This window comes from Triturus cristatus, chromosome 8 (assembly GCF_964204655.1).
Source record: "Triturus cristatus chromosome 8, aTriCri1.1, whole genome shotgun sequence".
Classification (NCBI taxonomy): Eukaryota; Metazoa; Chordata; class Amphibia; order Caudata; family Salamandridae; genus Triturus; species Triturus cristatus.
Window position 1 is genome coordinate 301,400,984 of NC_140591.1, and position 15,875 is coordinate 301,416,858.

Below are 15,875 nucleotides of genomic sequence, written 5' to 3' on the forward strand. Positions count from 1 at the left end.
GTATCCCAGGCGACAAGGTGCCGGGGTCGGACAGACTAACTCCTGCATTTTATAAAGAGTACGCATCCATTCTGATCCCCTACCTTGCTGAGATGTATAGCGAGTCAGTCACAGTGGGCCATCACCCCCCTACTCTCTGGAAGGCACTATTCACGTTCATACTAAAACCAGACAAGGCGCCTGAGCGCTGTGATTCCTACCAGCCCCTCTCATTAATTAACACTGACAAAATATTTGCTAAACTATTAGCGAATCACCTTCTGCCGCTCATGCTTCTAATTATACATCCCGTTCAGTCTGACTTCAAATTACTTGCACACAATTTTCACCGTACTGCACCTAATTAACCCCTCGCTGCGTGCGGTGGTGGCTTTTCTAGCCGTTTCATTTTTCCCTCCTTGGCCATCTGAGTTTTAACTCAAAGTTCATCCAAAATATCCGCTTACTTTACATATCACCCTTGGCACGTATTAAAATTAATGGACAGATAACCAACCCCATTGCCATCACCAGAGGCACACCGCAGGGCTGCCCGCTCTCTTTCATGCTATTCGCGATTGCAATGGAACCGCTGGCAGCACGCCTATGCCAACACCCGCAGCCTAGTTACTTCTATGTACGCGGACGACATTATGCAATATATTCCCAAACTGCACAAAAACCTCACTCCCATGACAAGGGAGGTAATCCGATTTGGCAGCTAATCAGGCGTGCAAATAAACTGGAGCAAATCTACTTTATTCCCCCTTACTGATGCAACACTCCCTCATACAACAGAGTTGCTGTTAAAAGGAGCCACTGAACCAACCAGATACCTTGGTATATGGCTGAGCAAGGACCCAGACAAACTCTGGAAAGCAAATTATGGTGGGGCTATAGAATGGCTTAAAAACTAAAATTCCAACATGGAATAAACTCCCCCTCTTTTTGGCAGGTCGAATCGCGATTGTGAAAATGGTGGTTTTGCTGAAATTCTTATATCTTTTTCTGAACATCCCGCTCCCCCTCACGATGCAATTTTTTAAGCGGCTGCAGTCAGACATAATCATGCTCGCGTGGGCTAGCAGGCAACAGCAGGTTGCCTATGAAACTCTGACGCTACCCTTCGCGCGCGGCTGGTTGGGGGCCCTGGACCTTAAATTATACACTTATTGTGCCCAGGCCAGCTTCCTGCACTTCTGGCTGCACCCACTACCCTTCCAGCCACACTTGGCGGCGGAAACAGACCAGGCTTCCCCATGGCCGCTCCACACGGCGTTAATCCTGCTATATAAAGCACCCAGAGCAGAAATCAATACAGTGGAGTGTGTGCGCTGGGTATGGGAGGGTATCCGCGAACAGACTGCCACTGATACACTATACTCACCATCAATGAAGCTAGCAAAAACCCTTCCTTCCCTCCAGTACACAACAAAGGGATGGCACGTCGCGCTGCATCACTGGGCATACTCACCTATGCAGACATCTACCCAGATGGCCAGTTTCTCCCCCCCTACACGCACAGCTAAAACCATGTTCTTCCCGCTGGACACTCTACTTTACTATCAAATGTGGGAAACCTGCAGAAACATTAACAAGAGCTCCCGCATGCCCCACCGGTCAACACGGCACTTGAGTACACTCACATAACCACAGCACCCCACAAACTCAACACTAGGCTCTACTCGTTTGCAATAGCAGCCTCCCCAATAAACACCGAACATGCCCGTGGTGCCTGGGTGGCAGACCTGACCACTGGGCTGACTGAGGACCAATGGCAATACTGCTGCAAGCAGACCTAAAGACTCTCCCCCAACTACAGACTGAGACAGATACATCTCCAATTTGTACATAGATTATACCGCACGCCCTCGGCCCACTACAAAATGGGCTTAGCTACTGACGCAAACTGTGTGAGATACTCCGCACCAGATGCCTCGTTTATACACCTAGCCTGGACATGTTAAAAAGTGTCTGACTTCTGGCGAGCAGTGTGTGAGATCAGTAGTGCCATCACCCTAGACCACATCACGCCGGACCCGCTCACGTGCCTTTTAGGATATGTTAAAGAAATCCCTGATGACCGTCGCCGATTAGTGGCGATGCTGCTGCTGTTAGCAAAGAGAAGGGTGGCAATACATTGGGGTCGTAAACCAGCACCATTGACTAAGGCGTGGCTTGCTGATGCAGCACACAGCCAAACACACCTGACCGAGTACTGGAACCTCATGTCCCTTGTGAGCCACCCGCATGACATTTGGGCCCCCCTGGTGGCATATCTTCACTGACAGGACGACCTTGACAAACATATCAGCTCCCCTAATGAGAACTCTCAACGTGCACTACCCTGAGAGGTCGCGTGTAGCAGCTAAACTACTCTAGGTATAGGCCCACACCCTGTGACACTGTACGCATATATGCTTGCATGCCTCATTTATGCCGACAAAGCCACTTCATGTACTGCTCATGGTGTTGCCGAGCTATACTGTTGTTGAAATGTATACTGTCAACTCTGTATGCTGAAACATGCCAAATTACGTGTTCATTGTAATATGCACAAAGTTCAATAAAACATTTTGTTTTTAAAAGTCAAAATATAGGCATTCTTAACTTTGTTTGGTAGCCAGTTCAATGTCCATCATGTGGTCAAACACCATACGGCAGGGACTATTCCCTGCAGCCACATTTATTACCTACAAACATTCAAGGTTCAAGGAGTATGCACATTCCAGTTCACAATGGCGGGGACCCACGTTTTAGCACTCAATGGAATTATTCACTGAGAACTTGGTGACATCATGTTGTGTTTTGTCAAAAAAATCCAAGACAGCCAAGGTCAATCAGGTTTGACAACAACATGCAAAACAGTTGACTATTAAAAGCAAAGGGAGACAGGCTGCAGAGGTATGGTGAGAGCCAGCACAGACGGGCAACAGTCTTGCATATACAGCAGTACAGATAAATACAATTCCTTCCACTTGAATCCTCCAATGCCTCTGCTGACCCCGCCATCTTCAATGCCAATGATAATATTAAATCCCTTCACAAAGGATGGCGTGCGCCAGTATCAATAAAATGTCTACATTTACTAAAAAGACATAAGACCAGATGTATCAAAAGAGCATTTTGCGATTCTCAAATAGCGATTTTTACCGAATTGCAAAATGGTATGTATGTAGGAATTGCCAAATATTTTTCGATTCCTTAATATTATCTAATAGGGATTCGGTAAATAGCGAATCGCTATTAGGAAATATGACTCCATTAGTTCCTATGGGCCGAAAGGCCTATATAGGTGTGAATGGTTTGCAAATGGTTTTGCATTAGCTAATTTGCACTTACCTAATTGGTGATCACAAATTAGTGAATACAAAGCCAAGGGTGCCCTGGGGCCTAAGGCCCCCCTGAAGCACCCCCAAAATTTAAATTGTGCACATGTAAAGTGCACACAGACTTAGGTGCATTTGTGCGCAACATGGCACTTTGAAAAATGCATTTTTGTACATTTTTCAAAATTCGCACATGGTTACCATCAACTTGAAGTTGATGGTAATTATCATTTACTAAATGCAGTTTGCATTTAGGAAAGGCTTCCTACATGCGCAGAGATTTGCAAATTGTGATTCCTTATTTGCATGTGCAATTCAGGTAATTGCAAAAAAATTTGATTACTTAAATTGCCAATATAAAGCCCTTCATACATAATGAAAGGCCTTTTTAGGTCTCGCCTAGGCAGCACACATGTGCTGCCCTAGGAGAGGGCCTTTAACAATCGGTCTTCACTTTTCAAGCACTCACACTCGTGGTTGTGGCGGCATCCACCTTGCGGGAGCGAGCAGCGGCGCGGCCACGTTAATTACAAACACATGTCCCCTGCGCGCCGCTGCTCGCTCACGCAAGGTGGATACCTCCACAAGCATGAGTGCGAGTGCTTGATAAGTGAAGACCGCTTGTTGTGTCCGTTTCTCTCATTTCGTTACCCTCCCTTCCTCCCTTTTGTTTCCCTGGGTGCCCCAACCGTGTACACAATGCAGTGCAAATGAAAGCAAAAACATGGGGAACTGCTTTCGTTCGCCACAGGGAGTGACGGAAGGGCATTTGTTACACATGCAATTTTTTGAGGGGTTGTTTTTGGGAAATAGAATTAAAAAAAATTATTCGCTTAACACCCCCGGCCCCTTTCTCCTCCGCTCCCGCATAACAAAATTCAAGTCGGCGACTAGGGGTGATCTTCTTACGTGGACATGCTGATTACAACATTCCCTGTCCTAATTACAACATTTCCCAGCTGAGCGTCCGTTCAGCACAAAAATAAAACAAAAAATCTATTTTTCAGCGTGGTTCTACGGTGGCTGCTCTCAGAACATTTTGAGGCTGCCTGGCCCGGGTGTTCACTCTCTCCCTCCCTCCTTGCACTGCTTCTCCAGCCTGGCGCGGCCTGGAGTGAAATGCACCACTGGCTGCTGCTTTTGTTCTCTTTTATGTGCTTCCCGAGACTAATAGCAGGAGCAGAATCTTGGCTGCAAGTGATCTAATCTCAATGAGCTGTCAATCTAGCTCCCTGGTGGGAAAAGCTAGCTCTTTTGAAAATACTTAATCAGATGGAACTCTTGGGAGGACTGTGCCGCAGACTCTGACTGGAATCTGTATTTTTTGTTTCCTTTTTGGGAATGATTTTGTATTTTTGCTTACGGGCACTCACTTCTGCAAGCTTCCTTTGGCTGCCCCTACACCACTGCAAGCTACCCAACACTGCTCCCAATGCCGTGAGCTTCCACATGTTCCTCACTTCTGCAAGCTTCCCTTGAGTGCCCCTATACCACTGGAAGATACCTGACACTGCTCTCCATGACGCGTGCTTCCACACGTTCCAATTTCAGCTTGATATAGCCTTATACATATTAAATTAAGCTATAATTAAACCACCCATGATAATGTGCTGCATGGCTAAACACTTGTAAGGTCCCAAAGCTGAGACCTATTGGCTATGCCAGTCCTTGTTGCATTTGCAAACAGCCACATTTTGCGATTTGCACCGTTTATGAACGCAAAATACTTTCATACATCTGGCCTATAGACTGCAATGCAAAATTCCGCCCCGGTCACATATTCTGGATAGTGATATTTGCTAAAGAAAGGGATTGACGTCGAGGCAGCAGCTTTGCAGATTTCCAGGAGGGAAACTTCTCCCTTTGAAGAAAAGGATGCTCCTTTTGGTCGGGACAAGATTCCTGGTTAACCAAGAAGAAGGACAAATGCAATGTATTAGCAATTTGAAACATATGTTCCTTTCTAAAGGTTTCCCTACAGCATGGCTGACAATGGTCGCACAAGTTCTTGGAGAATGCATTATCTCCAAATCAAACTGACAAGCCATTCCAACACTCAGTTTGTGCAGCTTTTTCTCTCCAATTGATCCAGGAAATTTGGTACAGAACACTGAAAGCATTGCAGAATCATTAAGGTGGAAGTTGAACACCATGTCAGACAAAAAGTTTAGAAGAACACCAACGCCCCACTTTTTCTGACGGAATACAGCATAGAGAGCCTTAACAGGGAATATATAGAGATCACTGACCCTCCTTGCAGAAATAAGGAGAAACGGTCTTTAAATTGAGCAGTACACAATAACACAGGTCGATACGTTTCAGTGAAGGTGTCAGTAGCGCCTCAAAGCAAAGACTGAATAATCACCAGCACATGGGAATGTCCGTAGGAGGAAACAAGCATTTAAAGACTTTCATAAAAACATTACGGAGTAATAATCAAACAACAACAGGCCTTTTATTATGCATACATTAACAGTATTAAAATCACCGTGGCTGGTATGAACAGTTTGGCAAAGCAAAATATGTTCAACTGGAAAACAGACAACCTCTTTCCGAAAAGAAATAGGAAGCTGTTCATCTAGGGTCAAATTAATATTTTTGATAAAATGCAAAATCCACCCGCTTCTGTATTCCAGCTTAAAGGATGTAATGTAGTACTAGATGGATGTCCACTATGCGGAAAGCGCAGCGTCCATGTCTACACTGGGTAGGACCCTGTAGCCTTCCTAGATCACAATGCTGGTCCAGGATGTCAGATAGACTACAGACAATCTGAACGACAAATCAGATTCGCCTGAGCACAGGAGCCTATTCATTTTTCTAAATATTTGTGTAGTCATGTGATATTCACCTTATTGTCTACAATAGTGTTTGGATCGGGGACCTATGGGGGTATGTCACATCTACTATGGTGGTCTGTGATTGTTTAGAACATCATTTAATATTAGTAGTTTAATAAATATATATATGTTGAGGTGGTTTCGAAGAAAAAAAAGACACACTGGATTTATACTGTCCTGAGTGAGCATTTGGTGTACTTATCATTTTCCCCTGGTGGCAAGGGGTGATCTATACATACATATTGTTGCCACTGGGTAGTTCTAGTTAGGCTCATGTTTCCAATTAATGTTTGGTTTGCTTATAACTTTGGCATGGTTTGCCGAATCTTCGAGAAACTTTCAAAAAAATAAACGTTCTTTCAAACTCCGCTCCTAACAGGAACGTTTCGGAGTGATCTGTCAAGCCAGAGCCGAGAAAAAGGGAGGGCCCAAAAAACGCATTCTCCCCATTCATTTTCCCATAGGATTATTAGACCCTGGTACAGCCCAAATGGCTGACCGGATTTACACCAAATTTTGCAGAAAGCTAAAACTTTGTCCCGAAAGGAAAGCGTGCTGTTTGTGATTGGTGTAAATACGTTCACTTGTTCTGAGATATTAAGGCTCAAAAATGTTGTATATTTTACACCGTAGAGGATTCACTGACCCAGCAGATCTCAAGATGAGATCTGATTGGCAGCCACTATGAACAAAACCACTGAAATCCACTAGTTCTAATTTTCTCAAGTAACTATAACTCATGCCCTAGAGTAACTCACGCTCTCACCATACACTGTTTATGACCTACCATATTACATTACTCATGACATATTCTCTGCCATCATTGATAAAATCACGGCAACTTTACTTTGGGGTGCGAGTTATAGTTACTTTAGGGCCAGATGCGGCCGGCATGGCGCGCGGGGGTGGGGGAGGGTGTTTGCAGGGAGGTGCGGGGGCAGTGGGCGCAGGTGGCGGGGAGGTGTCATAAAAAAATAGAAATACACCTCAAGGCCGGGTCCCCCGTCTTCTCTGCTCCTGCTCTCCTGCCTACGACTGGAATAGGAAGCAGTACAAAAGGGGTGGTGATGGACGGAGCATCAGAACCAATCAAACACTCACACCCAGTCCACAGATCTGGGTTTGATCCATCACCGTTCTTTAGCCCACTCTGCCACCCCAGTTCAGACATGGCCATATGCAAATCAGTCTGACCCTGTGCCTCATGGGAACAGTCCAGCCCAACTGCCAAGCCATGCCTTCCCTGGACCGGAAACAAGCTTCCCAGGACTGGTTTCTGGCATTTCAGCCGTCTTCAGCCAGGCTTGCTTGAATCCAGTGGCAAAGTGAGCAAGGGACTCACGTCTGAGCATACCCTGCCAACTTATGGCGAACAAAGCGGTACAAAAGGGGTGGTGATGGACGGAGCATCAGAACCAATCAAACACTCACACCCAGTCCACAGATCTGGGTTTGATCCCTCGCCGTTCTTTAGCCCACTCTGCCACCCCAGTTCAGACATGGCCATATGCAAATCAGTCTGACCCTGTGCCTCATGGGAACAGTCCAGCCCGAACTGCCAAGGAATAGGAAGCAGGCAGCCAGGCTCCCTCCCCTAAGACAATCACAACACTGCAATTGTGATGACACAGCGCTCAGCCAGAGACCTGGAGAGGTGGGTATGTTCTCCATGCTGCCTGCATGGAGAAGGGGAAAGTATGAATGACTGGTTGGGCGGGCGAGAGGGCTGACCAAACAGTCATTATGCACTCAGGAGTGGGCAAACCACTCCTCCCCTGCCTTCCTCCATTAGAAGAGCAGCCCCTTCCACCCAAACGCAGGCAAAGGAAACATAAAATGGCAATAACTAAAAGTTATTACCATTTTATGTTTTTGCTTCTCGACTGCGAGAAAGCAGTGGGGCGACGCTCCTCTAGAGGAGAAGCCACCCCTGTTTAGGTTTAAATCTTTTTATTAGCATTTCGTAAACAAAGGCCAACAGTGTGATACACATATGTTCTCCAGCGCTGGTCAGAAGAACCAACAGAGAAATGCAAATATATGAGGGAGCCAACAGACTTCCCTGGTCAAGTGGCCAAAAAAGGAAACTTATTCTACCCTCCCATCCCACCCCCCACCCGACCCTCGTCCACCAACCAAGAGACTTGTACAAAACAGGCTTACTTTGCCTCCATCAGCGAGGTATCTTGAGCCCCCCCTCCCCAGGGGGGGCCGACAGATGCAGCAGGCGAAGGTACCTCGGGCAGGTGAGCTTCCTAAACTCAGAGCCCAATAGGGCGAGAAATGGTTGCCAGAGATCTACAAAAGTGGAACCCTTCCCAGCTAGTGTAAGAGTGATTTTTTTCCATCCCCAAAACCTGCCACAAACGCTGCAACCAGCCCTCGAATGTAGGGGTGCGAGTGGTCCTCCAGTGGATCAGGACGTTCTGCGTGGCCGAACCCAGGGCTACCGCCATCTGGTGGCCCGCAGTGAATTGAGCGGTTATGTGAGAGGGTTCGGGAGGCCCAGAAGAACGTAGCTGGGAAAACGTGGTATCTGAGTGTCGAAGTGTTTGTCTATTTCATCAATAACCTGCGCCCAATACGTGTGCAATTGTTCACAGTTCCACAGTACATGCACTAGTGTGGCCCGCTTCCCACAGCCCTGCCAGCAGTCGGCACTCAGTTGGGGATCCATTGAGTGTAGGCGGTCAGGTGTGTAATACCAGTAGGTGGTCACCTTAGTCAGGTTTTCTGTCAGTCTCATGTTGCGTGCGGAGTGACGGGCTCTATAATATAACCCCTCCCATTCCTTGTGGCTGAGGGCCTGACCTAGGTCCCGCTCCCAACGCGAGCGCCCTGCGTTATAGGTATGTGTGAGTTTGGCTAGCAGCATCCTGTACAGGTCCGAGATGAACTTTTTATCGGATGAGCGCATAAGTAGTCATTTTTCGTAGGGTGTGAGGAGGCACTGTGCACCCGGTTTCATCAGGGGGTGGAGAGCCCAATTCCAGAGCTGAAGGTAGTGGAATCGTTCAGATTCTGGAATCCCACAGAGATAGCGGATCCGGAGGAAGGTAAGAATCCCGTCGAGATCGAACAAATGCCCCAGGGACTGACAGCCCGTAGTGCGCCATCTCGCGAAGGAGGTCTCACCCATCCCTGGTTGAAATTCGGGATTATCAAAGAGCGGGATGAGAGGAGATGGGAAGGTAGTCAAATTGTGTTTCTCACTAGTCTGGTCCCAGGCCTCCAAAATCGTCTTGTAATGTGGGAGGCATAAAGATTGGCGGGCCTGTGGGCTTTTACACAAAAAAGGGATGATCTGCAATGTCGTGGCCGCCACCGCTTGGGCTTGGAACAGCCCATGCTTCTCAGATTTGGACCTGCTCCCTTCGACCAAATGTCGAAGTTGCGTCGCCTAAAAATAGAGCTGAAGGTCCGGGACACCCAGACTGCCCTCCTGAGGAGGCAGCATCGTGATGACTTCCTTCATGCTGGGCCGGCAGCCCCGCCAGATGAACTGTGACAGCTCCAATTGGACCTGCTTGATCCAGCCCTTGGGTGGCTGCAAGGGCAACGTCTGGAAAATATATAGTATTTGAGGAAGGTTTGTCATTTTTATGGCAGTCACTCTCCCCAACCAGGAGATCGGAAAATACTTCCACCATCGCAACTCTGCCCTCTTCTGCACCTGCAGTTTAGCGTAGTTGATAGTGGCTATCTCTGGCAGCGTGGGTGCCAGCTGGATGCCTAGGTAGGGAACAGTTCCATCCGCCCATTGAAGGGGGTGCGCGGAGCGTAAGTGCGCCAAGGTGGAGGGCAACATCGAGAGGTTGAGTGCGACTGATTTGTCAACATTAACTTTAAAGCCCGACACCTGGGCGAAACAATCCAGTTCCACCATAAAAGCACCCAGGGACAGGATGGGATCAGAAAGAGATACCAGGACGTCGTTGGCATATAGACTAATGGTGTGGATATCCCTCCCGAATTTAATCCCAGTGATAAGAGGGTTGCGCCGAACACTTAGGACGAAAGGCTCCTTACACAGCTCAAAGAGCAGGGTAGAAAGAGGGCACCTCTGTCTCGTGCCCCTGGTTATGGGGAAGCGGGCCGAGGTGTGTCCGTTGACTCGGACCGAAGCCGTGGGGTGCCGGTAACAGTTGAGAATTAAGGTTCGGAACCTCTCCCCCATCCCTGCATGGGTCAACACCTGCTCTAAAAATGGCCAGTGGACCCTGTCGAAAGCCTCTATGGTGAGGAGCATGTACTCCCCGGGGACTCTGGAGGCTTTCTCGATCAGGTGAAGGACCAGTTTGGTGTTGTCACTCGATTGTCGTTGAGGAATGAACCCCGCCTGATCTGGATCAATGAGTCCTGGCATAAAGGGCATCAGTCGTGAGGCTAAGATCCCGCTGAAGAGTTTAAGATCAATGTTGAGGAAGGATATAGGGCGGTAGACCCCACATCTAGTCTTGTCCTTCCCAGCCTTCGGAATAACCACAATAGCCGACTCAAATATGTCCTCCGGGATTGCCCCGGTGAGCGCGAAGTAATTAAAAAGGCGCATTAAGAGAGGTGCTATCGTTGGGCAGAACGTTCTATAAAAGGCAGCCGTATAGCCATCAGGCCCGGGGGATTTAGCCAGCTTGAGGTGGGAAATCACCGCTATAACCTCCTATCTAATTATTTCTCTCTCCAGGTGGTCAGCTTGTGCCTGTGTGAGGGAGGGAAGGTGCGCCGCCACTATGTACGCATCACTGAGCGAGCCGTCCAATGCCTGCGCCGCCTACAGCTGAGCATAAAAGTCACGGAAGACGTTCGCAATGTCAGCATCGGCCGTCACCACCCGCCCCTCGCCGTCGCGCAGTTCCCGAACCCCTTGTCGTTGCCTGAGCTCACTCAGCTTGTGGGCAAGTAAGAGGCGCACTGGACACCCTCCCGTATAAAAAGCCTAGCGTAAGCGGAGAGCAGCGTACTCCGCCTTATCGTTATCAATAGCCGCTAACTGGGCCCTCGCTGGGCGCAATTGTTTCCAGATCCTAGGCGCCCCGGTGCACTGGAGCATCTGTTCCAGCTCCCGGGTGCGCTGCGTAAGATCTTCCCGCATGCGCCTACGCTCGATGTTATCCGCCATCGCAATGGCAATGAACTCCCCCCTCATTACTGCCTTGAGCGCTGACCATTGTGTGGAGAGTGGTGTGTCGTGATTGTCGTTATGTGTAAGGATGTCGTCTATTGCGATCTGCACTTGCTTGACCACGTCCACACGGTGGAGGAGGGTGTAGCGCAAGTGCCAGTGTCGGGAAGGGCACTGCAATGGGGGGATTGTAAAGGTAACTACTACCGGGGCGTGATCGGAAAGAGAGGCAGTCAAAATCTCTGACTCCTCCATCAGGGACCAGAACGCCTCCGTGCCAAGGAGATAGTCGAGGCGTGCATAGGTCTTATGGACACTCAAATAGAATGAGTATTCACGGCTATGTGGGTGGGTAAGATGCCATAGATCCATGATCCCCAGCTCCCTCAATCTGTCCAGGTCCCTCTGGGAGAGCGCGCCCGTCGGGCCTGAGCGCTGCGCGGACCTGTCCTCGAGTTGTCCATCACCAAGTTAAAGTCCCCCACCCAACAGGATCCTACGCTCTATTGTCGCTGTAGCTTCAGTCAATGCGTCATACAAGAACCTTTCTTGTCTCTCATTAGGGGCACAGATGGACCCTACTGTGAACCACAACCCCCCGATGGCGAACTGATATGTGAGAAGTCTCCCTTGAATCTCAGCCTCTCTCTGAATAGCCCGTCCCTGAAAGGAGCAGGAAACCAATATAGCTACCCCTGCCATTTTGGTAATGCTACAAGAGAAGAACTGAGTGGAGAACAAGCGAGATTTAAGGCAGTGACAGTCCCGAGCTAGTAGACGCGTCTCCTGTAGGAGGCAAATGTCTGCCTTTCAGTATTCTAGGTAGGAAAGGACTGCCCTCCGCTTGACAGGGTTGTTAAGCCCTCGCACGTTCAGGGTAAGGATACGAAGTGTGGAGGGTGCCATCTAGAGTGAGTGACCAAGAGTACATCTGAACACCAGGGTCTAACGGGCAGGGATGGTTAATCAGTAAAGGCAACCTAGTAAAGCCGGAATTAAAAAGCAGTGGATGAGGTCCCCCAAAAGAAGAACAAAAGAAAAAAGAAACCCCAACGAGAACAAGAACAATGATGTCCTGAGAAGATACGATGTCCAACCGACCCCAAGGGGAAGCCAAAGGATAAGCTCCCCATCGGGGAAGGTCGCAAGCAACCAACATCTGGAACTTAGAAGTCCGTCATCCCAGGATGAGCAGAAAAGGTCCAACAAGGGGTCCATGGAGTGGCCAAGATTACACCCTCCCCGCCTCCTGCCTCAATAGAATAAAGAACAGATAGGCCCTTCTAAAGTCATGAGGAGTGGGTTTTTGCTAGTTCCTCAGGGAGGGATTCTACGGAGGCCCTCTGACTCAGTGCGATTTCCGTGGGGTCCGGCCGCTTGGGGCCCCGTTGGCATCATTGTCTCTGCCAACCCGATGGTGAACCATCCACAGCAGGGCTCGAGCTGCGACCTCTCCCTTTCTCATCCGGGAGATCAACGCCAAGAAGTCTGCTGTCCATGCCAAAAATCCGACGGAATGGGTGTCCCCAGGAATAAGAAATGTCCCGCTGGTGGAGACGAGATGTGATGGGACGAAAAAGCCTGCATTTCTGCAACGTAATCGCCGCAAGGTCCTGGTAAAGGACGGGACGTTGGCCCTGGTAGACGATTGGACGCATGGTCCTGGCCTTGCGGAGGATCTCCTCTTTTGTGCGATAGTCCTGGATGCAGGCCAGGACGTCTGCTGGAGTCGCCCTGTCCGCTCTAGGCGGTCCAACCAGGTGGGCTCGGTCAATCTGGATATCGAAGTCAGGCGCGTTTCCCAGCACGTGGTTGAACAGCCCCCTCACATAGGCGAAGATGTCTCCCGCCTCTGCATTCGTAGCAATGCCTCGGATCCTTATGTTGTGCCTACGGGAACGATTTTCCAGATCTTCAAGATGTGTTTGGAGGCCACCCCTGTTTAGGGCACAAATTATAGTTACTTGAGATAACTATAACTGGTGAATTTCAGTGGTTTTGTTGGTTTACATTTTCACCTAATTATAATGTCCTTTTCACATTTGTTTTTTTCCAGTGAATGTCTAAGGTTTTAATACAAAGTAAGATATTGTTACCATACCCAACTGTAACATAACTTTAACCTTTGCTTTTTCAGAGAATTTATATATATTTTTCGATATATATATATATCATGCTCCTACTTCACCTTTGCTCATGCACTCACGGGCGGGTGCTTCCTTCACGGGGGTGTACCCGTGTGATAAATCAACGCTCTGCAATCCTGTGCCCAATGTGCACAAGAAGAAGCACTCGCGGGGGTGAGTTCACAATTTATTTCTCGAACTCTGCAGTCAACAATTGCATTTTGGCAATCGCCTTTGCCATTGTCAGCTGATATATATATATATAATAAATCCCCAACCTTATCTGATTAAGGAAAAAGGCATTCGTCATCGTGGGGGTTCTCTCGTTTATTGTGCAAGTTTCATCGGACCCATGGACATAACAGGGAAGCGTTTCGGCAGTCAAGCTGCCTTTCTCAACCTGAACTGCGCCATATTGGTGCTCCTATTTAAAGAAAAAAAGAAACGTTCACTGACATTGAAGATGCACTGCATTTCATCATGATTGGGTAAAAACAAGCATGTGGGCTACAAACCATTCATAACCCGGGAAAATCACAATTATTCAGGAAACGGCAACAGCGTAAATCCTGCAGTCTAAATTATTCACGTCCTGTGCTGTTCCGTGTTAATGCCCTCTAGTTCATTTTATTTTAGAAAAGATCCCGTCATGCCTCATTCCGTTTTCCATCAAACCGGGACTGGATTTATGCTAGTCTTTAACTGTGAACAAAAACATCTTTGTAATGTCATTTAAAATTCCCAAAAACGCATTATTTCAAGTTCATGTCAGTTTACTTCAAGCATCGTTGCCCACTTTGTTAGAAAGTCACCTCCTTAAAAACACTTGTTTCCGAGGGCAATCTGTTCTTTGCTCGGAGACAGATTCCTAATTAAGTACCATTGTTAAAATAAAATAGAGGAAGACTCACGGTGGTAACTGCTCAAAGTTTCAACTCCTTGGGTCCAGTGAAACCAGTTCCGATAAGCAGCAGCACGGACCCACAAGACCACCGCATCCTTGGCCGGTGCCATTAGCGGTGCCCAGCTCCATGGAAGGAAAGGTTATACCAGGGTGAGGATGTGCCAGTAAGCAGAGAAGCTCCAGTCCCCGCCAAGGGAGCATAAGCTCCCAGCGTATGAACCAGCTCCTCCACATGTGCCTTCTCCTCTTCTCCATCGCCACTCTCCTTTCATGGGGGCACACCTGCCTCAAAATTTCTTTCCAATTCGCGGTAAAACTGGTGTGCTGCCAGATCGCTGGTGGTGCTTTAAAGGTGGCGCTACCGCTAGTGCTCAGAATGTATGAAAATAAATCCCCAACCGTATCTGATTAAGGAACCAGCACTCGTCATGGTGGGGGTTCTCTTGTTTATTGCGCAAGTTTCATTGGACCCATGGACATAACAGGGACGCGTTTCATCAGGTCAAGCTGCCTTTCTCAACCTGAAATGCACTATATATATATATATATATATATATATATATATATATATATATATATATATATATATATATATATACACATTTCAAAGTTTTAAATTACTCTAAATGTGAAAATCGAAGCTAAACATAATGTTGGTATTCTTGTCTTGATTTGTGGGTTTGTGGGAGCAGCATAAGTACAATAAATGGAATCTAGTGTGGACAGTTGGTGACCTCAAGCAGCACTGGTAGGTGCAACAAAGAAAATGGCATACATTAGGAGCAAAAAAGACAAAGGGATATGCTAGCGAACAACATATAATTTTGAGTTTTATAAATAAAACTGACAAGCTTGATTTTTTTTATTGTGAATTAAATAAAATATTTCATAATTTGTTTTTTTGTTTGATGTATACTTGCTTCTGCATTTTTGTGTAATATTTTGAGATTCAAATTGTAGAAACTGCTTAGGCTGGAATCATTGTGTTCTAGTTGTGGAAGTCCACAGTAGCAAAAAGGTAAAGAGCCGCTTGTCTACAATAATCAAACAGACTATAGTCTCATTGTGATCGAAGGAAGAGTTCAACATAATGAAATGGCAACAAAATAAACAATGCAGTTTAACCATATCAGGGTTCGACTCAACTGTACCTTTAAATCAGCATGTAATCACTTGAACGATCAGGCTACAAAGGAGTCTATTTTCATCGGAGGGAAACACAGTTTCTCAGTCATGCTAATTAACTGCCATGTGACCAATCAGGTTGGCCTCTACGTTCAAGTTGTTATGATAGGTGTCAAGGCTGCGAGATTCCCTGTGTGAGGAAGCTGGTAGTGGGAAAGAGAATGGCTTTTGGAGTCCTTACTCCCCCTCCACCTACCAGAGACTGCCCTGCAGAACCATTTCACCCAGCCGTGTTGTGAGGATTTGGGTGTACTATATAGTACGGGTGTGCAACCTTACCATGTAATACACTCACAAAAACTGTCTTAGGCCCTGACAGGCTTGTTTGTAAAATCTTAACATCAATCCTGGGTAGCTATGGCTTTGAGCAGCAAGGTTTAAAGAAAGGAA

The 15,875-nt window shown here is 47.5% G+C and overlaps 1 protein-coding gene across 1 annotated transcript in view; it reads right to left on the minus strand.

The window, feature by feature from the left end:
- CRYL1 (crystallin lambda 1) overlaps positions 1-15,875 on the minus strand; it is a 640,631-nt gene that overhangs the window by 300,795 nt on the left and 323,961 nt on the right. The gene's annotated exons all lie outside the window — the stretch shown is intronic.